A 25,236-nucleotide genomic window follows, 5' to 3' on the forward strand; every position below is an offset into this window, starting at 1 on the left:
TAAGAAAATTACTCATTTCTCACTTACAATTTCAAAGCTTCCCATGAGCAGCGCAGCCATTTCTCTTCCTACACCAATTTTGCCACGCATATTCACTCTAACCTCCACCTCCCAACCACGCCCAGAGTCCCAGGTGCTCTTTTGCCAGCACATCAGCAGATCAGGATTCAATGATTATCAGGTCGTTTGTGTATTCCATTTTTACTAATTCTTCACTAATATGCAGATTTCAGTTAATACATTAGCCCAAAATTAGCCCAAGTAAATGTGTTTGAAGCAGTTCAGAGAAGTTAAACTAGTGTTATGATAGGAAGGGGGAATTAATTTAAAAAGCCCTGGTTTCTCCTCTCGCCACCCATCCATAAAGAGAAAGGTGTTTTGATTCCCCCCCTTTTATAAATGAGGCATATTTTCCCCAATGCCTAAATTTTGATGTGATCCAATTTCTATTAACAACTCCACAGCAAACCCGAGACAGGGTTAAAATTAGAGGGGTAGGTTATTTTACACTCAAAGAGGGTTTGCAATGTGCCCCCTCCCAATTTTCATTTATGCAGTAAAAGAGGGATAAAGGAAAGAGGTACAGGGCAAAGATCACAAAGAAAATAATTATTGTTTCACGCGAGTCCAGAATCAAAGTCCAATGGTGTATTCTTTCAGGGGTGGCAGGCTTAAGACTGATGCTGGATAATTCAATCTTCCAGTACAGATGGCTGTCACAACGAGATGGGTATGTAGAAATGAATTAAGTCTCGTCAGCACTGGCACAGAAGCTCAGAGGTTCCAATGGAAGCAGTGTAGATGGGGGCCAGGCATTCACCTGGACCAAGCCCTCATCCTGAATTGCTGCTTGTTTGATGGAAAAATGGCAGTCTGGGCTTCTCAAGGCAATAATACAGGTTCCAGCAACTTTGGGGGGGGGGGGGGGGGGGGGCGCACGTGACTTCCACCTCTCCATTTTGGCTTGGGCAAAGAATGCATATTCCTTAGTCTGGATTCTTGAGGTTGAAACGTTACCATTAATAAATTCAAAACAGGCTTCAGGGTCCTTTGTCCTCGCAGACTGGTAGTCTCCATTGGCTGGGCTGGGCCTTGCCTTAGGAATGTAAATGACCTTTGTGGAATTGTCTTGGATTTGATCTCTACAACCACAGGTGTCATTAGTGCCTCTTTTGGTTTAAGGTGGTGGTAGCTGTTCTGAATGCCTGAAAGTTCATTTTGTTCGAGTCACAGCCAGCAATGGCTCGAGTAATTTTGAAGCCTTTTATAACTTAGCCATGCTGATATATATAAATATGTTATAAAAATATAGAGAGGTCTTAGCCCCCTGACACTAGACTCATATCTTGAATAGTAGGGTGGTTTTATGGGGACAGGTTGGACAGGCTAGGCTTGTATCCGATGGAATTTAGATGAGTAAGAGGCAACTTGACTGAAACATAAAAGGGTCTGAGGGGTCTTGACAGGGTGGATGTGGAAAGGATGTTTCCTCGTGGGACAATTTAGAACTAGGAGTCACTGTTTAAAAATAAGGGGTCGCCCACTTTAAGACAGATGAGGAGAAATTTTTTCTCTCAAAGGGTCATAAGTCTTTGGAACTCTTCCCCAAAAGGGCAGTGGAAGCAAAGTCTTTGAATATTTTTAAGGCAGAGGTAGATAGATTCTTGATTAACAAGGGGTGAAAGGTTATCAAGAATAGGCAGGAAAGTGGAGCTGAGGTTACATTCAGATCAGCCATGATCATATTGAATGGTGGAGCAGGCTCTAAGGTCCAAGTGGCCTACTCTTGCTCCTGATTCGTATGTTCGTACGTTCTTAAAATTCAAAACCTTGGCAAGCCACAAACCTTTAGGAAACCTTGCTGTTCTTGTAGCTCTGAACATTTAGTTGTATGCCAATCATCTGCACATTTGCTGAGGTCTATAATCTGTCCATCCAGTTTTTCCAACTTCTCACCACTGCAACCAGCCTCCAACACAATTGCCATCCAGCTTAAAATGTAGTAGTTGCTTCAGGACCAGTGTTCAAATGCCATCTTATTTTAGTGCTGAAATGTTTGACATTGTTTTCAAAGTACTGTACAATGTTTGCTTATTTACCGCCCAACCCCCCACCTCCCCACCAAATATCTGATTTTTTTAAATAAAATTAATTTTAATAATCATGAATAAAACCATATGTGGGATTGGGCCATCCTGGCAAGTTTCCTCTTAAGGATCATTCCCAAACAATGGACTTCTACACAGTTCACTCCATTTAAAGTAGCCAGCTTTAGATTATGTCTACAATATAGTTAATCAAACTTGCTATTTTTCAACTACATTTTGTGCTGGATTTTAGGAGATTAATTATAAAAAATTTGTTTATTATTATAAACAAACCAAGGCATCTCAATTATTATATTTAATATACTCTGTGCTCTCTCAGTGGGGGTATGTTCCCAACTCAGAGGCCACAAAGTCCAAGCAAAAGAGATCCACAAAAAGGTTCTGCCAGGGCAATTCAAGCTCCAGATCTCATTACTGCCTTGGTCCAAACATGGACAGAAGAGCTGAATTCCAGAGGTGAGGAGACAGTGACTACCCTTGACATCAAAGCAGCATTTAACAGAGCGTAGCATCAAGGAGCCCTAGCAAAATCAGTCAATAGGAATCAGGGAAAACTCCTGGTTGGAGTCACACACAGCACAAAGAAAGACATTTGTGGTTGTTCTAAACCAAGCATCTTAGCCCCAGGCCATTGCTGCAAGAGTCTGTCAGAGTGAGTGTGTCCTTGGCCCAAACATCATCTTCATCTGAAGATTTAGTTGTATGCCAATCATCTGCACATTTACAGTGACGCTACCTTCAAAATTAAAGACTCCATCCCATTCTCTCAGTTCCTTCGCCTCCGTCGCATCTGTTCTGATGACGCTACCATCAAAACGCCTTAAACCAGCTTATATTTCTCCTTTCTCCTAACTATGCTTCAGTTCTGCCGAAGGGCCGTGAAGGCTCGAAACGTTAACTGATTTCTTCTCCACCGATGCTGCCAGACCTGCTGAGTTTTTCCAGGTAATTCTGTTTTTGTTTTGGATTTCCAGCATCCGCAGTAGCTTTTAGCTTTTTGTTTTTATCATCTTCAGCTGTTTCATCAATGACCCTCCCTTCATCTTAAGGTCAGAAACAGTGATGCTCACTGATGATTGCACAATGTTCAGCCCTATTCGCAACTCCTCAGATAGTGAAGCAGTCCATGTCCACGCAGTGTGCTCCGATTAGATTATACCTTTCACTAAACTCCAACACAGTCATCACTCTATGTAACCCAACAGATTGATTAGTATATTAAAAATAATGCATCTGCACTGATTCTGTCCATCTAAAGTGCTTCTAGTGTCATAATCTGTGATGCTTTGTCAACATTTAAAAATGAAGCTATGTAAAATTTACAACTGAATTAATGTAAACAATAGCCGTAATGCTAACATAATGCTGTAGTTATAGGCTTGTCACCAGGTGGCGCTGTGCACCAATTTTCTACTTTGAGGTTTTCCAATTCCATCACCATTTTGTTTTTCTGTTGGAAGGTCATTACAGCAATTAATACTTAACACATAAGGGTAACGTATTTTCAAACATTTTAATTATAAATCATTTATCATCTCTAGGCGTTCTCTTATTCTCAGCCAACCTCTGGCCTCTTATCTTGACCTTCAGCCTCCTTTGCATCCAAACTGCTCTGTTAGGCAAGAATCTAATTCATGTATTTCAAACACTCTTAAGGACTACAGTATATTTAAAGACAATTAAATCAAGTTTTGAGAAGTATTCAGAAAGGGACTGTTACTCAAGTGTTCAAAGATAAAACCAAACAAGTAAACTCTCTGGAACTTTTAAATTGTAAGTGATTTTCAAACACAAAAAGTCCCCTCCCCACCAAAAATAGAAGAATCACAACCTTCATTAGGAAGTTTCCTCTAACAACACCTGCGTAGCAGATGGGACCATGCATAATAAACACCATTTTACTGTACACACGTTGCCTGATATAACCAGGGAAGTAAGACCATGTGTTTAACAGAAGTTTAACTGCCAGTTTTTCAGGCAGCAGCTATGCAACAAACTACATTTTTCCACCAGTCCTCACATACAGAAAATCTTGGAACAGAAGGGGGGAAAAAAGTGAATGCCGAGCAAAACAGTAAAAATAAGAAAAGGTTTAGGGAATGTTGTTCAAAAATCAAATCAAACGGAAGACTTCATAAAGGGAGAACGAGGTAACAGGAGAGAGTGTTTCAGAATGCATGGACTGAGTTTCATTGGGGCAGCAGTGGCCACAGTGACGGGCCAGAAAGCCAGGGACAACCTGCCTCAGCCATTTCCGGGAGCCCTGACTAAATTCTGTGCCAATCAGGCAGCTAATGAGCTGCCATCAGGGCTTCTTGCCCCTTTAAAGGGATAAGGTGCTGTCTCTTCACTTGGAATAATGGACTGTACCCAGCTCAGAGTAGCACAATGGACACTGCCCTGGAACCCAGGTAAGTGAGGTAAGGATCGCCAGGGCGAGTAGAGGGTGGGTGCCGCTGTGGGGGCCTTTCCGTAGGTCACCGGGTTCCTGATTAGGTGGACCCCCACATAAGCCTGCCAGGGCCCACCCGCCACTGGTAAAAGCTCTTAATTCGCCACTTAAGTTGTACAGTTGGCCTCTGTGCAGGATGGCCATCCTTCACCTTCCCAGTCACTAGCAGAATGCCATGGTGACTGGAATTTTTCAGCCCTCCCCCACCCCCCTCTTCAGACCCCATAAAATTCAGTCCCATGAGTACGATGACTAAAAGAACAGCAGTAAATTGCGGAACAAAATGCAAGTAAAAGAGTAGCACAGTTAAGGAATTCAAAAATTAAACAGAAAAAATAGAAATCAAGCCCAAACGTTTTTATGCATTTCAAGTATTAAAAACCTTTTTTGCCGGGGGGGGGGGGGGGGGGGGGCAATTTAATATCCCAATTCACATTTGTGGTCATGTGGTTGGCACAACATCCCTCCCAAAGCAAGCAATTTGATATTTCTTTGTAAACTGTATCAATTCCTTACCCACATTACAAATGGCAGATGTATTCTAAAAGCCTGTATACCAATAGAAATAAAAGCAAGACTACAACATTATAGAGAACATGAAACAGCAAGATATTGAGAATCTACTCATCATTGGCAAAGGGTCAACAATGTTCAAGGTTTTATTTCCCTTTCAGGTCTCCCTCCATTTTGCAGTATTACTTGGATTACTGGAAAATGCTGGGCAAGTAAAAATATTTGCCAAAGTACAACTCGTGAGGGAGGCGATGGCGTAGTGGGATTGTTGCTGGACTCGTAATTCAGAGACCCAGGGTAATGCTCTGAGGACCCGGTTTCGAATCCCATTGCGAATTAGAATTAGAATTCAATAAAAATCTGGAATTAAACTATTGTCGATTGTTGTAAAAACCCAGCTGGTTCACTAATGTCCTTTAAGGACATCTGCCATCCTTACCTGATCTGGCCTACATGCGACTCCAGACCCACAGCAATGACCCTTAAATGCCTGAACAAGGGCAATTAGGGATAGGCAATAAATGCTGGCTGAGCATTTAAAAACACATACAATAAAAAAGCATATTAAAAAAAAACAATTAAAATACCAATAGTTTCCAAGAATCAGAAAGAGGCTTATTCATTCTGATGCAAAGAAATGCCTTAGGCAATGATCCTCGAGGTCACACTACACCTAAGGGAGCTTGATACATCTTTATACAGCAAATCTATTGAATCCAGCTGCAGGGAAAACAAATTATATGAATGTAGTGCTTGGTTCCAACACTAGATTCTTGTAAACAATACAATAATTGTGACCAGGTACATTGTTTCCTATTGGTTTAGGCAAGTGCATATACAGTGATTGACAACAGTCAATGTCAAAATAACTCAAAGTGAACTTCTGGTGATCAATAACTACAGGACATCAGAGTCTGGAAATTGACAACAGGCTGGCATGAACCAAAGTGGGCATAGTCAACAAAGCATGCACAGAAATGGGCAGGCACAGGGCACATCTGATGTTGGGCTTCTTTAAATGAGGCTGGTGAACTGCTGGGCATCCCCAGTAAAGTCAATTGAAATTTGGAGGGAAAGGTTACTTTGCATCAACTGCTATTTGCTCTGGTCCACAAAGGCAGTTATGGATTTAGGTTTTCTTTTTCTGAAAGGAGCGGGAGTTATTCCATTTATTGCCACCTGTGCAGGGCAAAAAACAAGTCTCCAAAGATCACCCTTCCAGAATGGGAGTTGACCCCACTCTACAGCATCTCATTACATAATGGCTAGCACAGAGAGTCAGTTTAATTGAAATCATAACTTTTCAGAATCAAATTCATACCCTGTACTTCAAATTAAATTGAGAGAAGCCACCTCCTTTCTCAATAATACCACAAATATCATTCATTTTTCAACCAAATACCAGTAGGTTCCACAGCAAGTATATAGGCAGCAGAAAAAACGAGACCAGTTGGTGCAAAGTCAAATTTAAAAATTAGAGAAAATCACCATCAGCATTAGATTCAGGGACTTATCCTGAAACACGTACTGCAAACACAGCACAATAAATATCACAAAGCTGCTTTTATTGTATTTCAATAATATCAAAGTGACTTATGAAAACTGTACCCTGAAGAACAGCTGTCCGAGATTAAATGTGTATGAAACCACACAAACAATTAGAGGTGGATCAACCACGTGTTTGCTCAGTGTCTGTAAATGTGATGTGTCCCTTTTTAAAAAATAACCGCAGCCTACTTTAGTAGTGCATCAAACATCAGTGGCTAAAGTGTGAATAGGCTCGACTTGAATAAAGAAGTTTTCATTCTCAAAAACTGAGGATAACTTACACTACATAGAAACACGATACTGGACAAATAATAACTTTTTAATCTGATGGAGGCAAATGTATATGATATTGTGTAGACACATTAATGCATTCCAGAAACAGAACGTAAGGTTTAGGAATATACAAGGGGAAAAAAGCATCCATTATACAATTTGTATTACTAAAAGTCCATTTGAAAAGAGACCGCTTGGTCTCTTTTATTCACTCACATACATGACCAAAAGTTTTAAGAGCACAGGAGGTCACTCAGTTCATTGTATTTGAGCAAGCTTTGAGAAAGAGCTATTCACTTGGTTCCTTCCCATCCTTCCCTAAAACAGATTCAAATATTTGTCCTCTGTTCTTTTACAATTATAGATTCTACTTTCCCCACTATTGCAGGAGTTCCTCAGGGCTAGGCCCAACTGTAGTAGAAGGGTCTGGCACATACAGGGTTAATGTGGGACTGAGTACAGAACCATCCACAGTGATATAAGAAGGCACATAACCTAGACCTAGGGTCAGCGCGGTGTTGGCCAGAGACATGTTACGGCCTAGGATGGAGGTAGCACCATGCCTGTGCCCTTTACTGTAAATTTGTATAGTTACAAGTAATTAATAAAGACTTGCTGTTAACATCCAGGAGATTATGAAGGCTTCTTTAATAGACACGCTCGGTAACCAATACCATCCCAACATGGTGGCAGCCCTGGATCAAAAAGTCCTCAGTTTTTTTAGCATTTCTGTGACGATAAGAAAAACATTTTCAACAGATTCTGAACTGAAAGAAACTCCCAACTGAAGCTACAGATGCTGAAAAAATTTGCCATAAAAAGTTCCAGAGAGAACAGCCTGGAAGATAAGGGCAGAAGTTTTACTGCAGCAGAAGACAGCTTCACCACGCAGAGCTCATAACTTGTAAAAGGGGAGCTAAATCCTTTTCACTTCCAGGCTGCAGCCAGTTCAGAGAAGCCCTTTTACTAATTATGTCAGAAGCACAATTTGAGTAAAACAAGCCGCGAACCCCAATTCCCAGAATTTGAGACTCAAACACATGGCCTCAATAATTAACTTACCTCAACTCTCAGGAACTTCACGACTGTCCAAACACTTAAACATCAAGCCTGTGGTTCAAACGCCTTGCTACTCGCAAGGTTACATTGCTGATTAAATCAAGTCGACAGACCGTCGACCCATACAGCCATTTTTGAAACCTCTTCCCGAAGTGTGCCACTGCCATTTTGCGAAACCAGTAAGCGCGGAAATCCAGTGTTCTGCAGTGATTGGCCTATGCTTTCTTGGAAGCCTGTAAGCTCTTAAAACTGTACCCCCACTTTTAAAATCTTCAACATGGATCACAATTCCACACTTACAACTCCACTGGGACTCACCCAAAGCCCAGATCAGTCACAAAATTGGAATCTTTGGAAGAAAATATTTTTAAGATATAGCATTGCTTCAGGTTTGAATAAAACAAAACCAGAAGTGGAACAAGCAAACACACTTCTTTACTCAATAGAGCCAACTGCAGACGGCATCATGCACAACAGGATATTGATGAACCACCTGCCAAATTTGAAGATGTTTTAAAATCCTGATGAAATTTATTTCAACTTGAGATCCAACCAAATATTGCAAAGAGCTAAATTCAATAAGGGTCCAACTGCTTGGGAAACTTGTCGATACCATCTTAAATGATCTCTACTGGATGGTAGAGAGGTGTAAATATTGTGGTGGGCGTTGCAGACAATTCACTCTGACCTCCTACAAGCCAAAGATGATCTTACCCTAGACAAGGCACTCCAGCTAGTTAGACTGCCCAAACTACGTGCAATCCTAAGGGGAGAGAAAACAATATGGGGCAGCAGCCAACCCTCACTCCAGCTTAAATGGTCACAAAGAGGCAGGGAAAACAATTCCTGAACCACAAACCAGAGCGACCTTGCCAGCACTGCAGTGTGAAGCGCCCTCACAGCAGAGAACTGGCCAATGCTTCCATTGCAAACAGACAGGGACATTTGGTAAAATGTGCAACTCAAAATCCCAGCACCGCATAGATAGCCCAAAAGCAGTCCATGAGGTTGAGGCCAACAACCCAGATGACCCACTGCCATGCTTCTTGGGCGGGATAAAATATTGTGCTTCTTTCATTTTGCAATGCTGACATCCTGATAAATGGTCATTTAACAAATTATAGATTTGATTCAGATGCCAGTCCTGCCAGACAAGGGATCATAGCTCAAAGACCTCCAACTTCAAACAACGGACACTCCACTTAACGAAGCGGAGGGAGTCCTGGAACCACCTAAGAATGGCAGTAAACAGCTCTTTGAGCTGATGTATGTCTTCCGTAACCAGCATTTCTCTCTTCCGAGCAGGGATGCCTGCGTAGCCCGGAATCTCCTCCAGAGCACAGCATGGTCCCAAGTGCTCAAACGCTAAGGGGTATTCAGACTTGGATTTCACCTTTGATCTCTCTTCATGGAGCAGGTTTGTCCATTATCATTCCAGGTCCTGGAAATTCCACAATGGTCAGACCAACCCACTGCCCATGAGATTACCATGACATCTCCAGTGGAAGTGGTACCAGACAATAATCGGAAGTCCGAGAAGCCTCTACTTCCAACTACGATGATGGTACAGCTGGTCAACACATCAACCTCTGTGCATACATTGCAACTTCCAGCTAGCATGCCACAGCCACATGTGATGCTGCAATCAGGTAGCAGTCTCTCACCATAGAGAACAAAAAGCAGAGATTAGCATACCATCAACCTTCTTCTTGTTACAGGAACGCTCTTCCTCAGCCTCAGGGGGCTTCCAGGCGGCCCAAACAAAAAAGAAAAAGCAGCGCCAAGGAGACGAATATCATTTTCCTCCACCTTGCAAGAAATGATCGAGCGGATCAGCGACCTTCCATTGTGACAACAGCTGAACCAAGCAGCTGTGATTCAACGTAAAGCAACGGAAGAATGAAAGCATACCCAAATACCAGCCCCACCTCCAAGCCAAAAACAAGAACCAGAACCGACTGAGCTTGCCACTCTCCCAATAGGACAGCAAACAAGATGTGGAAGGGTTATAAGGCCTCCAGCCACCTGAACCTCTAACTTCAAGCATTTGAAGGGAGGAGATGGGGTAGCAAGAATATTGTTAATGTTAATACTGCAATAATGTTGAATTAGCATTAAGGTTGTGACAATAAGGTAAATGCACAAGACTTATAACAAAAAAAATGTAAGACTTGAAGTAAACTGAAGTAACTATATCCATGGGGTTAAAGACTCTTGGGGTGGGGGGGGGGGGGGGGGGGGGGGGGGGGGAGAAAGATGGTGGGTTGTAGAAGAAGGATCTGGTACATACAGGGTTAATGTGGGACTGGGTACAGTACTGCCCACACAGTAATGCAAGAAGAAACATGACCTAGACCTAGGGTCAGTGTGGTGTTGGCCAGGGACATGTTAAGAATTAGGATGGAGGTAGCTACATGCCTGTATTCATTACTGTATAGTTGTATATAGTTACAAGTAGTTAACAAGTATGTTAACATAAAGACTACAAAGACTTCTTTAACAGGCACATTCTGTAACCAACACCAACTATCTTCAGCTGCTTCCTTAATGATTTGCCATCCATCATAAAAGGTCAGCAGTGGTGATGCTTACTGATAATTGCACAATATTCAGCACCATTTGCGACTTCTATATGCAGTGGGCCATGATGGAATTCATGGAGGAGTGTGGGAGTGGAGGCAGGCCAGTTAGAAGGCCCCTCCAACACAGCACTCCAGCTTCCAACATTGTTTAAAAGCCCTCGAAATGTCATCCCACTCATCCCAATCTCCATGCCCCCTCAGGTCACCTATGTCACCCCATTCCATGTCAATGCCCCCCTCATCCCCATCCCATGCCTTCCCAGATTTACCATGCCACATCTCACGTCTCCCATGTATCCTCCATAGCCATTCACCCAGTATGCACCATGTAGAGTCCTTGAGAGACATGCAATAGCAGTGAGAATTAATTTTAAAATCAATAGGGAAAAAAATTAAACCTCTAACAATCTAATAAAATCCTGAATTCAAACACGCTATCATTGACACTGGAAAGAAAAAGTAACTACTCCAGTGCAAAAAAAATGTAATCCTTTTAGAGCCTATTAACTTTGTAATCAAACAAGGAACCACATTAAAAGGCATTATTACACCCTCAACTGTTCTTGGATCAGTAAACTACCTGCTGAGCTGAAGCTATCAGCATTTGAAACCATATCAAGCATTCATAATTCATAATGGCCACAACAGTCCCCAATGAAGAATCACTGCATTAAAACAGTTACATTTCAGTACAGCATCTAACAATGACACGTGAAGGTATCAAAACATTTAACTTCTCTTTCAGAATGTTCCTGACTCATTAGCAAGTTTCCCCCAGTGGTCATGAACTCTACAAGGATATGCGTTTAGGGCTTCCAAAGCCCACACCAGTATACAAAAATTCTCTGTGGCAGCAAGTACAACTTTCCTGTGGCTCTCACAAAGGGGACCCGACCTCAGAAGAAGAGGTGCATGTGCTTTTGCACCCAAGTACTTCTCAACCTGCCAAAAGGTCACATCAAAATGGTGAGGAGTTGGGAAAGGACATAGGAAAATGGTTTTTCCCCACAAAAAACCTGAGTTCAGTATTTTGCGACCCAATTTGAACCTCCACTGGGAGACGAAAATTCAGCCCATGGTATTCAGGATTGGATCCAATTATGGAGATATCATAAAGAAATGCAATTAGTCAGCAAAAAAGATTCGAGTTTAATACTGGTCAAATAGTAAAGTAGTCATTGTTTCAATCACTTTATAACCAAGCATGTGGCTTCTACAAATTTAGCTTTGTTCAGCCAAGAGGATGTACTAGTTACCATTATTGTCAAGGGGAGATTTGCTCCCCAAGGTGAGCGATTTTCAATCGCTGTTTTAGTCATACTGATACAAAATCATGAACAAGACAATGTAGTTACAAAATGTGGACTTTTGACCCAAATCAGTTCAGATGCATATTTATCCTGCAGATGAGCAATCACTCTGGTTCCATGTGTTCTCTCTGTTCCATATCTTTTAAACCCCTTTTCCTTTAGACACATAGCTAACACAATTCTTAAATTTTGACATGGCCTCAACTTCAACCACGAACTCCTGAGGTATAAACAAAAGCCCTACAACCACCCATTTATCCTGAACTTGGTCCTAAATCTCTTAGAGTTAATTTTATGTTAGCCATGGTCTCCTGTACTAGGCCCTCAACCAAAATCGAATTCCTTGCTCCTGCACCTCCTCGCCCACCACACCACCCCCAACCAATACCTTGAGGGGCCTCCAATACAGTATTTCTTTCTCAATGCCCTTTTGTATCCTCGGACATATCCAGTTTAACTAACTTTTCTAACGCTTTCCTTTTATTATGACATTGCTCATCATGCGTTTCACCAATTCAGGGTTTACCTCCTTCCCATTGTCCTGATTTTTTAACAACATTAGCTTCTTAGGCTTGGGGGAAATACTTCTGCTCCTTCTCCCACCCTTTTAGTTTCCTTTACTTGCCTATTCTCCCAACCAACAGCAGTTAAAAATAGAAACCTTTTTAAAATGGAGGCAAGCAGTCTGCATAAAGGTTTCAATGATCAGCTGTCTGATTAAATCTTTCATTCTCAAAGCCTAATTTTCAGAATAGTGTGTTATCCACCCATAAAATTTACAATTTAAGTGCAACAGTTAATAGTATTCTTGCCTTGGGAGTCAGAGGGTTATGGGTTCAAATCCTACTTGAGTTTATAATCTAGGCTGACACTCACTGCAGCCCTGTGGGAATTGTCTGCAGTTAGGAGATGTCGTTCTTTAGGCAATATGGCCCAGATTTTGCTGTCACAGGTAAAACAAGGGCATTTGCCGCTAACCTTGAAGAAAGCTGCTTATAAAGGTGTAGCAATCCGAGGTGTGGCTTTTCACTTTCCCAACAGCAGTTCAAATCTGGCGCCAGGTCAAGGAGATAGCACTGCTGCTGCATGCCAAGGAGTTAGCAAGCAGTTAACAACCACATTGAAATATTCACACAATAAACTAGGAAATTAAAAGCACTTAATATCCCTCACTTATGGTTTAAGTTTTCAGACAGCAAAATATATAACTGGATTACAATAGAAAACTAAATTTGTTTTTTTAGTTTAGTAAGTTTTTTCTAAAAAAGTGATATTTTATCATTATGGAGAAATCTGACATTCCGCGTATAGAAAATTAGCTTTTCAGGGCAAGTCTGGGTGCTTAGCAGTAATTATAAAGTTAATAAACTGGTTAAAAAATAATGATTTTTATAGCACAATAGTGGCCGTTCTCATCAATTCAAATGATTTCCATGTATTGCAGTTTGGGGAGGGGAGGGGAATCTCAACAGCGCATCCAATGGAAAAGTGCAGAATCATCAACAGCAACTTCTAGATTTCCATGTTATTCTGTGCATGTGCAAACTCCAAAGTTGCTGGAGTAAAAACAGTGATGCAGTTGTTTTGTTGATAGTTTTGCCATCATTACCATGGCAAAATCCAAGTCTTCAAGACCTTTGCTTCACATCAGTTTACATGGATATTAAAACATCTGAAGAGTAAGTGCTCGTGTCCTGGCCAAGATGCCTTCCTCAACCACCATCACTACAGACTGAATGGTCACTCACCTCAACAGAGTTTGTGGTATCATTCGGTGCGCACATTTTCTGCTGCGTTTTCCTACAAGGTAAAAGCGACTACATTTTAAACATAATGCGTGTGAAACGCTGTATGCATTCGTGTGTGGATTTCATAAGCTTCCATGTAAATCCCAGGTTTTGTTTTAAATACTTTGTTGTTTCACACCCAAAAATGCGATATTAAATAGATTTGAAACCCAAATTCAAAATGCGCTGCATCTACAAATTGTCTTTTCAACGTACATTGGAGTTCATTTTTCACTAATACATTTTTTGTCTAGCCATGTAGAAAGGTCATTACTTGATACAATAATACTTTAGCACAAAGTACCATTCTGGAAAAAAGGGTGGTACAGTGCAGGAACCAAGAGTCCATGATGACATTTGGACACAATTCTTCACACCAATGTGTCCTGCCAACTCAAGATGGAGAAAGTGAACAATCAACATCAGAGTACACCAAGTGCAAAGAATATAAAACAATGAAGAGACTAGAGTTCAGCTCCCTTCTAATATATACTTAATAATTATATAATTAAACCTGTATAACACATTCTTTTGAGTTTTTAAAAAGTTTTATATCAACAGTAATAGCATTAAACAACTTTCTATCCAAGCCCAAAGCATCACTGGGCCACATCTTGCTGGATAGCCGTGTTCCATGATGAACACTGAAAGTGTACTGACCAGTGGACATTATGGTTCTCTCTTCATAGACCTGCTGAGTATTTCCAGCATTTTCTGTCAGATTTCCAGATCTAGTGTTTTACCTTTGTATTATTACTCATTGCCATTTGGGAATTCATAACTTTAAAATTATCTACTACCATTGAGAGATTTTATGCAGATAAGTTTAGACAAATTTTCTTTCTTTTTACTAATACTGTTGAGAACAAATAGGAAACTTTACTAACTTGCATTGAACATAGTCAAAAAGAGAGGGAATATTTGGAATTGGCCATCCTCTAAATGGCTCTGCCAACTGGTGCCACCTCCAGATTTACTTATTCCAATGCTTTTCCATCCCCTGTATGCATCAGCTCATCCAAAACTCTGCCGCCAAGACCAAATCCTCACCTCTGACCTTGCCAACACCGGCTCTAGGATTTTCAGCACATCCAATTTAAAATTCTCATCCTCGTATTCTAATCTCTCCCCATTGCTGTAACATGTTCCAGCCCTAGAACTTCCCACACCCATGAAGCCTCTCATCCTACAACTCTGACCTTTTGATCATCACCTCCATCACTTGCAGGTATGTTTACATAATTGCAAGTTTTTCTTGGGTGCATTTGGGATATGTAATTTTTGTATTAGAAATGGCTCATTCTGGCTAAATTACAACAATTTGCCCCTCCAAAATCCTCAACTACAGTTTGCAGATGTATTCTCCTACTCCACTGTAGCACTCTTCCCTCTCAATTCCTTCCTACCTGGTTCAAAATGGTATATTAAATCAGCTAGCACCTTCTCTGCATTACATTTTATTTTCTTCCTCCTTTCCCTTCTCATTTCCCTCAATATTGTTCATTCACCATCTCCTTCTCCAATGCTACTATTATTTAAGCCACCACCAAAATTATCCAGATTTTGTCTTCCCATCACTCTTTCTTCCACCCTACCGACCCCCCCAAAACCCACTCCCGTATTTCCCAGCATAGCACTGGGGGGTCATATTCAGTTGTTGTAGTATTTTTGGATGACATTAGACACTGTGGCAGTGACTTCTGATGCCACAAAAGATCCTAACACAATGCAGCAATATTCAAAGCTATAGCTCAATATAAAAGCACCTCCCAAAGCCACAACCTCTACCATCTAAAAAGGACAAGGGCATCAGGGCCATAGAAAAACTACCATCTCTGAATTCCCATCAAAGCCACACATCATTCTGCCTTGAAAATTTATCACTGTCACTCCACATGGTATCACTGGGTCAAAGTCTTCTAACTCCCAACCCATCAGCATAGGGGGAGGGCCTTCACCACGCCGACTGCAGTGGTTCAAGGCAGCTTACCTGCTTCTCAAATGCAACTAGGGATGAGTAATAAATGCCGGCCTACTAGTGATCCACATAACCCAAGCTTGATTTTTTTAAAAATAGAAGACCTGGAGCAGCAGGGGCAGGGGGAGAAGAAAACAAGTTCATGAATGGTGCTGGTTTGCATCTATAAATATGGACTCATGTTTAGTAACCCCAAGACACAGAGTGTCTGTGTCAAAATCAAAGTTGCACTCTGCATGTACCATTGTTAAATTTAAACTGTCCAAGGATGCTAGTTTGGTTCGTTTCACAAAAGGAGAATCAAAATTATGCTTTACAGTATACAATTAAACAATGTGATACTTATTGCCCACTGTAGATGTTATTTCTGTATACAAAATAATTATGCTGATTTTTTTCTACATAAGATAACATTTAATAGGTTATCCCTCCCCAATATCAACTGAGAAGTTATGGTTTAAAAACACTTGTTTTTCTTATTTGATAAGGAACATGCACTCTGGGCAGGCATTAAAAAGAGCTGTGCAGGCCACAATCACATGAACAAGGATTTGGTGTACACAGAACTTAATTCATGTTACTCTGACATGACCGTGGAAGTGTTGAGTTTCAACACAACGTGAGACACCTGCTAATATTGCCCTTGGGAACAAAAGAGAAAAAAAAAGTGAAGAGAAACAAGAGGCAGAAACTAAAGGCAAAATAGTAGAAAAAAAAGCAATGGATATTCCTGAAGGTCCTGTACCACTAAATTCAAAAACATTGGTACTTAAACTTTAAAATGGTAGCACAAACTTGTATCTGCAACACTTCAAACAGATTAGCTACTGTGATTTGAAAGCTTTACCATTCCCTTAACCAGGTGCAGTCCAAGAGAGCATTTGACAAAGGGACACCTCAAATCACACATTGATAAGCTAATTGGTGTAGTATACACATACTGGAAGTAAATCTGTGACATGTATTCAGATCTATAAAATGTCAGAAATGTGTCAAAGCTCAGCAGTCCTTTAAATGCTAGCCTGGAGATAACTGCTCCTGTTCTCTTGCAATTAGCTCACATTCGCTCCCCTCCCCCCACCAACTATCTTTTGTAACAAAGGGAACACATTTATCAACTGCTTCCTGTAGTATGAAGTTAAATTCCTAAAATATCCTATCCTAAAATTGAATCAGCAGAATCAGATGCAGACATTTAAATGCAAAATCCTTAGATTCAGTTTAAATGGAGCATTGATAAAATAAAACTGTGTTTTGTGGGCTTCCTGGGAGCATTTACACATTTTCCCCCCAGAAAAAAAGGTTCCCACAATAAGATACAAAACATCAAGTGTTGTACGTTTTGTGAGGCTGGGGGCAGGTGCTGCAGAAAAAGTTAAGTATAGAAATTAAATAAAAATTGTTGGAAATGCTTAGCAAGTCAGACAGCATCTGTGGAGAGAAACAAGAGTTAACATTTCAGGTCCATGACATTTCATCAAATGCTGCCTCTGTTGAGTATTTCCAGCATTTTTTGTTTTATTTTATAAGTTTTCCAGCATCCCCAGTATTTTGCTTTTACATTAAAGTTAAGTACAGGCTTCCCCCCAACCTCACGTACTCTCCCGCCCCTGCCGCCAACCTCACCCAACAAAACTGTTTAGTTCATTTCCTGAGAAATTAATGGCATTTCCTTCACACCTTGTGGAACGCATCTCATCTGCTGAGAGGGGGAGCAAAAGAAATTAGAAATTTTACTAAGGAAACTATGGATACAAAACAGGACAATCTTACTTCAAAAATATCTGTGGTAAGTCAAGGTACACCTCGTGCCAATTTTCTTCCTTGGACTGTCAGAGTCAACTCACACTGATAACACAACTAGCACAGCATGCACATGTTGGAATAAATCTGAGACATATTTAAAGCACCTTACTTATCAGGGATGCAAATGCTAGATGAGAGATATGTGCTCTTGCACTAATCCACGACAGCTATTTTCAGCAACTGGCACTTGGTGACATAGAAACAAAACAAAATCCACAAGCACTGCAGCAAAGCTGCCAATACTGCACAGAAGAGCTACCAATACTGCACAATTGAGATTTTCAGTTACAAGTCATGTACAAAGCATCCCTTCTCAAAATACATTAAAAGTGTTAAGTGGTTAATCACAAGGGTCACTTTAATTTTAACATTCTTTGCTCTATCCTCACTATTTCTCTCTGTACATGGTTTAAAATAAATCTTCAATTACTACAATGGATTTTGGGGGAGCCCTGCCTGAATAACATTCTCTTGCTTTGCCTTCACTCCTTAACATGAAGATGCAAGAGGAGTGCCAGAAATTAGCAGCTCAGGCAGACATGTGATTGTGAGATTCAAGTGGAATGTTGTTTTGCTTCAGTAGGGCAATTAGAAATGTTCCTTTGTGCCAAATTAAAATGGAGGTTTAGCTGGAAAAAACTTCTCATTAACTTTGTCAAGCACAACTTCACTTTAAGCTGGCCATCTTTTATTATTCAACAACACTTATATAGCACCTTCAACATAATGAAATGCTTCCATGGTGCTTCACAGCAGCATTATAAATGAAAACATGACACAGAACCACATAAGGAGACAGTAAATAGATAAAAAAGCTTGGTCAAAGAGGTAGGTTTTAAAGAGTGCCTTAAAGGAGGAAAGCGAGGTAGGGATGTGTGGAATTCCAGAGCTTGGGGCCTAGGCAACTGAAAGTATGGCCAGCAATGGCGGAGCTGTTACAATTGGGCATGCACTAGAGGCCAGAATTAGAGAAGCGCAGATATCTTGGAGGGCTATGGGGATTACAGAGATAGAGAGGGGCAAGGCCATGGGAGGGATTTGAAAATAAGAATGCAAACTTTAAAGTCAAGATGCACCCTGACTGGGAGCCAATGGACATCAGTGAGCATAGATTCGATAGGGGCTTGCTGCAAGTTAAGACACAGGCAGTTGAGTTTTGGATGACTTCAAGTTTATGGATGATAGAACGTGGGAGACCAGCAAAGAGCATGTTGGAATAGTCAAGTCTCAAGGTAACAAAGTTAGGAATGGTGGTTTTAGCAGATGAGCTGATTTGGGGCGAAGTTATGCAAGTGGGAATATGTGATCTTAGTGGTGGCACACATGAAGTCAGAAACTCATCTCAGGATCAAATGTGACACCAAGGTTGCAAACTGACTGGTTTAATCTCAAACTGTTGCCAGGGAGAGGGACAGAATTGGCAGTTAAGAACAGAGCTTGGAGTGGGGACCAAAAACAATGGCTTCAATCTTCCCAATATTTAACCGGAGAGAGTTTATGCTCTGTACATTCAGTACTCGATGTTGGATAAGCAGCCTGTTAATTTAGCCACAGTGAAGGAGTCGGAGATTTGGTGGCAAGGTACAGCTGGGTATTATTATCAGCGTACATATGAAAACTAATGCTGTGCCTTTGGATGATGTCACCAAGAGGCAGCACATGAAAATAGGAAGCGACCTAGCATAGATCCTTGGTAAACACCAGAGATCAGTGTGCAAGCAGGAAGAGAAACCATTGCAAGTGATTCTCTGGCCACATGTAAATTGACAAGAATACAACCAGGTGAGAGCAGTCTCATCTGGCTGGATGACAGTGGGGAGGCATTGGAAGAGGATAGTGTGGTCAACCATGTCAAAAGTTGTAGAAAGGTTGAGAAGGATGAGGAAGGGATAGTTTGCCTTCATCACAGTCACACAGGATGTCATTTCTGACTTTGATAAGAGCTGATCTGATATTGTGGCAGGGGCAGAAACAGGATTCAAACATGGAGCTCTGGGACAGATGGGAACGCATTTAGGAGTCAACGACATGTTCAAGAGGAAAGGATGGTTGGAGATGGGCACATTAGTTTGCAAGTCCATGGGGAAAGGATTGGCGATGGCAGATTTAAAAACGGAGAGTGAGAGGGGGGAAAAAAAAACATGAAGAGAGGAAACAGTTTTACAATATCAGCTAACATGGGAGACCGGGAGGGGCAGTTGGGTGATCAGCAGTTTAGTGCGAATAGGATCGTGAAGGAACAAGGAGTGGGTCTCATGGACAAGATGATCTGAGGGGAGATAGGAGAGAAACTAGAAAGATGAGAATTCAGGTTTAGGGCTGGGGGTAACATTAAAGGAAGTTTGACCAGTGGACTAGAAGAGAGGGATGCAGCAGAAGCAGTTGATTGTCACTAGGATCAAGACAATGCAAAGTAGTCCATGAACTTCTCTGACGTTGTTGGAGGAGAAGGTGAAGGGGAGTGGAGAGAGGGGGTTGAGAAAGACAGTTTGCAGTAGGGAAAAGAAGCGGAGGTTATTTTTGTATTCCAGGATGATCCTGGAATATAGTTTTAACAGACGACAGCAGGACCAATAGTGTTTCACAGGGTCCAGTGAATCTGGCAGTGGATGGCTAAACCAGTTGTCTGCCATATCCTTTCAAGCTGGCATCCCTCAAGCTTAAAGGAGCGAGATGAAAGCTGTATCAGGGGAACGACCAGGGCGAGTTAGAATAATGATTTTATTGGGAACAAGGGCACAAAAGGTGATGTTTAGGGTGCGGATGAGTAAATCAGCATCTTGACTATTGCTGAAGAAAAACTTCAACACTATGTCTCTATCTTGCACTCACTAGGATAAGCTGCAAAAATACCAAATTTCAAAAAGCAACAATTTATGCTGCACAAGAGAAGGGTGCTGATTGGTTGGCAAGTAGATGCTGATTTGTCAAGGTGTTGCCATGGAGAATGCACCAGGGAGCAGCTATTCCCGTCACCCCCAAGCTTTTGTTTAATTGAATAAGGCATAGTGCCTTTGAAACGGAGCAGTCCAATGAGCTCCCTTTCCTCAATGTGCTAGTTGAGAAATCCACTAATGGGTAAAAAAAGTCTACCACAAGCCTACTTTCACTGGTCAACATATACGTTGGGATTCCTACAGCTCCACCTGCTTATAAGATTGGTCTCATCGCCAACCTCATAAATAGGGTCCGAGCCATTTACTCACTGTGCAAGCTAGATGCTGAAATGGGGCGCATCAAAGCTATCCTGCAGGATAACGGCTACCCCGTTCACTGTATCATTACACAAACTCATGAATGGGCCCAAGGCCACCACTTTCAGTCCTGAAAAGTGTCCAGTCTACCTCAGATTACCTTGAAAAGGTAAGGTGTCTCAAAAACTTGAGCAACAAGTAAAGCTATCTGTTTCACTCTGCTACTATGGAGTAGCAACACAAGTGGTACTCTCCACTTACAGGACGCTGCCACCAAGCCAAAAAGATGTTCAGCTCATCATACAAATGAGTAATGTGGTGTTTGAATTTCAGTAACCTGCATGACATCAGGCATGTAGGTTGCATATCCCTACTATTAGTGGATTATCAAACAGCACATCTTTTTGGCTGCTCACAACAGGCAGAGTACTGACTGCATACAACCAGCCTGTGCTTGCAAAACTTAGAAGAGTGTCCAACATTTGATCTGATTCCACGATTGGACAGCACTTGCTGAACAATCCTGAGTTGCGCTGAAAATTACACAAATAACCAATTTAAGATTATCAGTTGGGCTTGCTGTGTGGCTCATTTACACTAACTAAAAGATGCTACATACATTCATATGCAGGGCCCTGTCCTCTGCAAATAGAATATGTCCACGTATGGCACCTTTTTCAATTAAATAAAAGCATGGGGGACAACTGTTCCTTGGTGTAGTCCCCATGACAACACCTCCACCAGAGCGGACTTGCCAACCAATCAGCACCCTTTTCTCATGCAGTAAAAATTGTTCTTCCCTTTGAAATTTGGCATTCTTGCGTCTGTCAATTGAAAGCAATACTTACATCAGTATCTTAAATTAGTAGAAATGGTGTGATGAACAGGGGGCCAAAGTTCTGTAATAGGACTGGCAAGGTCACAAGATGGCACGGCTGGGAGGGGGGTGGCCGTGAATATGGGTAGGGGAGTTTACATGGAGGGAGAGATTTAGAGATGATAAGACATCAATGAACTCAAAGGAGACCATGTTGAGTCGAGATGGAGGCTGATATCACCATGTGTGAGAAGCTGTTCAGAGTGGAGGCTGAGAGGGAAAGCAGTGATAAAGTTTAATTTGCCTGGGAGGGTGGTACAGAATAATCATTTGAAAGAGAGAAGGGTGTAACAAGGCAAAATGCTGAAAGGAAGAGAGTGTCAGAAGTAGGGGGTGAGGCCAAGGTGTGATCTTGTAATGAACACCACTGCAGCGGTCACGATGGGGTGAGTGATGGAAGATGTGGCCAGGCTGGGAGGCTTCATTATGTGGGAAGGTGTCACCACCCCTCAGCCTGGTTTCCACTAGGGGCATGATGTTGATGTAATCATCCAGAATAAGTCATTGGATAGCAAGGGCTTTGTTCACAAGTAAACAACATTCTGGAGTAAGGTGCCTAGAAAAGGTGAGAGATGAGCTGCTAGCAGAGTCCAAAGAGTCACAGGTAGGAGGGGTGAGTTAGACAGGAAGATTGTTCAGGTTAATCCAGAGTGCACTGGGTGGGGAGGCCGATGAGATGGGTCAACTGTGTTTGCTGCTTATGATGAATCAGCACTAAGTGCCTCGATGAGCCTATTGAAGCATGCCAAGAAAAGCCTACCGCTTCCCTCTGTGCCTAACAAACAGAGAATCAAGTCTCGGATATCAGCAAGAGAGTGGGAAGATCACGGTGCATTGAAGGATTGGGGAGGGCCGAGTACCTGAGAGTGGAGAAGTGAAAGGAGGCATGACAACAAGAGAGTCTAAGAAGAGAAAAATGTTCAAAAGAGCAACAATGAAACAGATTGATGGGTTCAGGTCAGAGTGAAACTCAAATGCATATGCGAATGCGAATGATGTAGAGAGGTCACATTACATTATAAAGGTCTAGTTCATAAAAGTTAGGATACACAAGAACATGATTGTAAACAGGCTGTAGGAAATAGATGACTTAGGAACAGTGAAATCAGCATGAAGTATTAAATGTCCGAGTTGGGAGACAGGCAAAGCAAGTGAAATCCAGAAGCTGTTGGAGGATAGGAATATCAGATTGAAATATTTTCACAGGGAAGAAGGTCCAGGGGGTGCACTGCATCAGCTGCAGGACAGAAAAAGATGATGGCAAAGTTGGAGGACACCATACAGGGGGTGGGGGTAGACTGACTCAAGATACTTTAAATATCACAAAGCAGCATTAAATCACTGACAGAAGTTGAATCCTAACAGTATAACCAGTGTAATCAATGGAGACTCATCTTCATGTTAAAAAAATTGTTGAGGAGTCTCAAGCCAAACTTCAAACAAGATGTGGATCTAGGTTTTTCCAGATCTTGTCCACAACTCGCAGGTTAAAAAAAAACATTTTCTTTATCCTACGCAGTCAAAGCAGAAACATGGCTGTGATGTTCAGTGAAGGCCAGGAATTTGAAGGCAGATGAGATAAAATTTATTATCAGGTCTTGTCCAGATCTTTAGCAGAGCTCACAAGGTATGTCAGGGAATGGTGTTTGAACCAGAGAAGCAGTTTAAATGAACAGTTGAAAATAGGTTAAAATGCACCCGATGTTGGAATTAGGGGAAGTTAAATCAGGAGGAGAAGGTGGTGAGGGTCTAGAGGGGTGAAAGAGCAATGGATGGCAGCAAATGGCCACAGATGGATGAGCATAGTGAGGAGCTCTCTGGGGAGCTGACTGCCCGGGAGCAAAATTGAATTCAAAAGCACAGAAGTTTCATCCATTTGTGATTGTTTATGTCTCTGAAATTATGGAATAAAAAAGAAATGCTGGAAATACTCAACAGGACAGGCAGCAGTTGTGGCAGGAGAAACAGAGTTAATATTTCAGGTTGACAACCTTTCAACAGATTTACAGTATTTTGCTTCTGAAATAATAGATTGTTTACACTGGCTTTAGTCTAAGTGAACTACAATTATCTTGGTTTATTCTTTCCTCTTCTTGACCAGGCTTGGAGAATAGCCAGCCACACAATTTGTATATTTGAGAATTGAAAAATCATAATTACATAGCATTTTTTTTTGCAGACTTCTATAACAGCCTAGGTTACACCCCATCAGGTCAGTAACTTCAATTTTAGGTTCCACTAATTATTTCAGAACCAATTCACTCTCTGCAGTTAACTCTGAGCAAAATGTTAATTATCCTCCTCCATGGTTTGCCATCATTAAAAAAATGTTTAAAATCTCCAACATAATGTGATCCTCCTATTAGTCTCACATCATCTCTAAGCAATCGAATCCTCATTAATATTTCTATACAAGCTTTAACATGTCTTCATTTAGTACCCTAGCCTTTTTCCTCATTTCTTTCTAGCTTTCCTAATCTCCTTTTCACCTCCCCGCTACATGATTATCTTTACAAGTGTCATCAACCCTAATGTTATCATATGCCTCCGTTTTAAGTTTGTTTAGTTTTAATTTAATAATCCACAGATATTTGCATTATAGAAATATTTACTCTCTATTGTCATCTCCATTATCATTTTGTACTAGAAGATTACCCGATGTTTGCACTAGAAGATTACCCGATGTTAGCACCAGATCCTGTGCCACCATCTTGGACCCATATTTTCTTTCCTATTCTTATATTCAATTTAATCATATTGTGGCTGCTTTTAAACATATATTCTCCTAATCTTGCATCAGGTATTATTATCCCCACTTTGTTAAACCTCTGAATTAAAAGTATACCTTTCAGTAGAAATTTGAGAATGCATTCATGATACCACAGTGCAATTACTACTAGGCTCATTTCAAAACTATAGTTAATTAAAAATATACAATATGCTAATCACTTCAAACAAGACATTTAACTACCATGAAATATGGGTGTCACAATTTAGATCTCCCATCTAACCTTGACAGATGAGAAAGAAAGCCAAATTATCTCTAATGTACAGCCAATACCTTTAATATAATTCCCTACATTTTAACAATGACTACAATTCAAAAGTACTTTAGTGGCAATGAAGCATCAGTAATTGTGAAGGCCATGAAAGGCACTGTAGATATAAATGCAAGTTTTTTAAGTCTCAAAGGTGTGGAAGATTTTCCATTCACAATGACAATAAAAAGGATAAACCTAACTTGGCCAAATGCCACCTTATTACTTCCTCCCAATTATCATGTGAAGTGATGCAAAAAAATCATCAAGCAACACCTACGCACAAATATCACGCTCACAGACACACAGTTCAGAATCACTTGGCTCTAGATCTCATCAACTATGAGGTGATAAGTGAAATTGCTGCCATTACCTCCAAATTCTACCCCAAAAATCACACAGCATTCTAAAGTGGCCATATAAATCGCCAATCCTTCACTGTCGCTTGGTCACTATCCTGGAATTTTCTATCCAATACAATTGTGGGAATGCCATCACTGCAATGACTGCAGCAGGTCGAAGAGAAAGCAAACCCTGCCAATATTATCCATGCACAATTAGGGATGTCAAGGTTGCATTTCTTGTACATATCACCAACATCCTGAAAACTAAATTTAAAAACAGGGGAAATAAACCATTTAAACCACTGAAGACACTCAGCAATGACCTCAGGAAGGTACAATTAAAGTATCCAGATTACAAACCTTATAA

At 41.1% G+C, this 25,236-nt stretch overlaps 1 protein-coding gene across 4 annotated transcripts in view; it reads right to left on the reverse strand.

Annotated features, from left to right (window-relative positions):
- Positions 1–25,236, reverse strand: part of fermt2 (FERM domain containing kindlin 2) — a 131,948-nt gene that overhangs the window by 75,356 nt on the left and 31,356 nt on the right. The gene's annotated exons all lie outside the window — the stretch shown is intronic.

Source organism: Cetorhinus maximus, chromosome 18 (genome assembly GCF_964194155.1).
Source record: "Cetorhinus maximus chromosome 18, sCetMax3.hap1.1, whole genome shotgun sequence".
In the NCBI taxonomy this organism is placed as follows: domain Eukaryota; kingdom Metazoa; phylum Chordata; class Chondrichthyes; order Lamniformes; family Cetorhinidae; genus Cetorhinus; species Cetorhinus maximus.